Consider the following 4,122-nt stretch of genomic DNA (forward strand, 5'->3'; position numbering starts at 1 on the left):
TACTCAGGAGTGCTGACGTCACTGGATCATTCCTGTTTGATCAGGAAGTTTGCTGTTTCAAATAATCTTATGCAAATAGTCATCAGTACAAAGAGGTATGTGTGTGTTAGGTTCAAATCAACCAATTAAGAAAACATACTTTTTAAAACATACCCTGGTGAGGGCATTATGCTATTTCTTTCACATGTGTCTTCAGGAACTTTATCTTATTTTTAAAGACAATCTTTTCATGCCGTTTGCTAATCTACTGTGTCTTTTTATGTTTGAGTGTGTGTATGCGTGTGTTTCTCAGTGCATTTTCTTTTGCAGTAAGGTTACATTCCAGAGATTTAGAAAAACTACACACTTTCAGAATTGGTTTAAAATGTCAAAGATGGAGGATAAAAAAGGTTAGTCCTTGTATTTCTTTTTGACCAGAAGAAACAAGTAAATTGGAAAGTCAGAGAATGTAGGAAACAGGGGAATATATAAGTGGGTAATCTTTTTCATTTCTTTTTGTTCTTTTTATCGTAGATCCTATTAAAATGGACATTTGGTGAATACTACATTCAACTAACCACCAGCTATTTCTGAAGGAAAATAGGAACCCATGAGACGCAGCCTCTTCAGTGGATGTTTAGTTTTGAGTTTCTCAGAAGAAACACCATCTTGCTTAATATCTCATATATCTCAGCATGAGACTGGGCAAGCTTTTTATGTTCTGCTCAAACTTTCTTTTGATCCTCTCCTGTCGTTTACACATCTTTCCACTAGATGGCGGCATTTCCCTGCCACAAATATTCACCAGCAAAATGATCCCCCAAACCCCAGCAACGTTCCTGCTATCTCAGCACTTTACCACTAGTTGTCATCCTAGTTTAAAAAAGACAAAATCAAATATTGCTAACACACAGGAAAAAGCCTCACTGCACATTGCCACATATGATTATACAGAGCTTCACAATTTGCACATTTCATTCTACTATTTTTATTTTTGTGACACATACTGGTTTTAGTTTTGATCAAAAAAGAATAATACAACCATAATGGTGCTATTATACACAAAGTGATGACAATGCACTGTATACAGTGTGCTGTGCAGATTACATCTAAAATGATTAGTATCATTATCTAATCTGGATTCACAAATGTAAAAAAATGTCAAGTTAAACAGAACTAGAATAGCACTTTCATGTTTTAAGACAGATTTCAATGCAAAAAAAGGGAAAAAATATACACTGTAGAGAAGATAAATTATTGTCTGGTCTTGTAATATTGTGTACTAATAATGTACTGTGATTGAGATGGAACTTAATATTATTTAATTCACTTGTTAATAGTAGTTTACATCTTTCCTCTGCCAGTTTTCTTTTTTATTTATTTATAAAGTGAACAGAAAAGATTGACATGGAGGACTGTGCAGAGAAGTAGGGCACCAACAACAACACAGAAGGCAAGATTTAAACCCACAGACTTCTTTTCAACATATTCTATCTAAGACAAAAAAAAAAAACAACAACAAAAAAACAAAAACAAGGAAGGATGATGAAACCTGGACTGGCAAACACGGAGCTTTGCTGCTCGGGGATATTGTGTCAAGGCATGGTGTCAATATTTTTGACACATAAAGAGAATATATGAGTTTTTTGAGGAGGGGGGAGATACTTTTTTTTTGTTAGGTGTTCACCTTTGGATGAACTCCCCAAAGTGAAGGAAAGATAGAAGTGAGGAGGAGGAGGAGGAGGAGGAGAACGAAAGGTAGGGAAAATAGCGGAAGGATGAGGAGGAAGATGGGGAGGAGAAAGCAAGACTCAGCTCCATGTAAATCACCCGCATTGTTCTCTTAATGCCGCCTGCGTGCGCAAACACTCGCAAGACACACACAAACAAACACACACACACACACACACACACACACACACGCACACACACATAAGAGAATATTTGTGAGAAAAGTGGCACTTCCTTGTTCCTGTCTTAGTTTGTCCCTCACAGAGATGGTTTTTAATGCGCCATAATCCCCCTCTTTCCCCTGAACACATAAAAGAGATATCCTTCTATCTGTGTAAGTGGTTCTGACGGCCACCAGCTCATCACAAACACACATGCACGCACACACACACACACACACACACACACACATACAGCCGCCAGCTCATCAACATGCAGTTATTCCTTTGGCTCTGGATCGCAGGCTGTTAATTGGCTGCCAAGCAGAATGTGTGTGCTTCTGTGTGTGTGTGTGTGTGTTTGTGTCTGTACTGCAGAGCCGGGGTTGCTTACAAATTCCCGTCACGTCTCCGAGCCTCGATTAAGACGTTGCTCCAGTTTTCGAACAGACAGACATGTGGGGAGGAGGGAGAAGTAGAGGTAGAGAGGATGCAGCATGGAGGGTGGGGGGGGGAGAGATGAGAGAACGCCAGAGGAGTGGGAAGAGGGAAAGAGAGGTGATGAGGAGGGACTCTGCAAGGGGGGCACGGGGGGGGAGAGGTAGTGAAATGCTGCAGTGGTCCTGGAACTGATAACTCTCCTGTACTGCCTCCCTTATCTCTATTATAGAGTTGCAAAAGAGGAGGTGTTATTTCAGGCAGCTACCATGGAGTTCCAGTAGGAATAGAGGATGGCAGGTGACTGGCATTGCTATACTTCCAAAGCTGGGAAAGGTATGAAACGCTTCTGGCTGAATCTTCACAACAAAAATCTGTTTCTTTGATAAAAAAAAAAAATCAACATTACAAGTGTGTGTTCATTAAAATGTATACTAACATTTAGATACCTGTTAACACAGTTTAAATCCGTCCACTTTCAGATCCTGGCTCAATTTTGGACGTTGATGACACTATTGGGAGACCAATGAGTTTCAGCTTGTGGCTGCCATCAAAGTGTTGCTTTAGTTTTGACCTCTGGAAAATGTTTCCCTTCCCCGTGCATGTTGGGAGCAATTGAATTGCTGCCAAATCCCTACTCTCACATCAATTTTGGGTGAGTTCAGCAACCGTGATGAAGTGTTTTGTTTCCAATTGCAACAACGAGGCATTCTAAATTTGCTACAGCTCTGATTCCCACCTTATACCTCCCTTTCTGTGGCAATGGTGTTGACACACACTATGACAAGGTTGTCAAAAGACATGACAGCGTCAACTGTCTCAGCAAATTCACAACTTTACAAGTGTTTAAGTGAAACAGCTCTTTAGCAGCCGTAGGTATCATGACCCATGGCTATTGGGGAGGAGCTGAGGAGGAAGTAGTGTGGTGTTGTTGTCTACAGAGGCAGGAAGTCGTGGCAGAGAGATATAGGACTTTGGACTTTTTCATGTGAAAAACCACTGTTCCTTTCAAGTTTCCTAACCTTAACCACATGGTTGTTATTGTAACCATGACAGTGAATGTCCACTAACCTTAATGAAGTAGTCATTTTAACCCAAACCACGATGTTTTCATAACCCTAACCGAGTTGTTTTTATGCCTAAACCCAATTAAACAGTGTAAGATCATAAATGTATTTTTTCATTTAATTTGGAGGACTTTGAAAGAGTACCAAACACCCGCAGCCATTGTCTTCTGAAAGCCTGAACACTGGCTTTGTCTTAATGTACGTCAATGTGTGTCAGCATGCGCCACTGTTTCTGCGCCACTGTTTCTGTGCTGAGGACCATTGAGGATATTATTAAAAAAACACTTTTGAAATATGAATTCAGAGTGGGATGAAACCAGAACCAGCTGCTCCTCACACTTCGCAACTCTCTAATAGAGAATGACAAAGAGAGAAAATTAGCGAAATAAAGTGATCGAAGACATGAAGGAAATTGTGAGAAGCTTGGTACAACAATATATTAGGAAAATAAGATGTGAGCCAAACAATTATACAAAAAAGACACACTCACAGTTGCAGGCAGCGAGCAGAATGATAATTTGAAGGTTATAGATTCTGAACTTTCAGTTTTTACCCTAATGAAGCCATGAGAGACTGTTGGACGTTTCTAGGTCACACATACGCACAGTCACACAAAACACAAACTTGCTCTCAATTGCATGTGCATACTGTACAAACACACACACACACACACACACATGCACAACACACAGATTTCACTGCAGATCTCCAGTTATGTAATCATGCCAGAAAGAGAGAGAGAGAAAGAG

Source organism: Morone saxatilis, unplaced genomic scaffold (assembly GCF_004916995.1).
Source record: "Morone saxatilis isolate NCDOM2014 unplaced genomic scaffold, NCSU_SB_2.0 Contig21, whole genome shotgun sequence".
NCBI classification, from domain to species: domain Eukaryota; kingdom Metazoa; phylum Chordata; class Actinopteri; family Moronidae; genus Morone; species Morone saxatilis.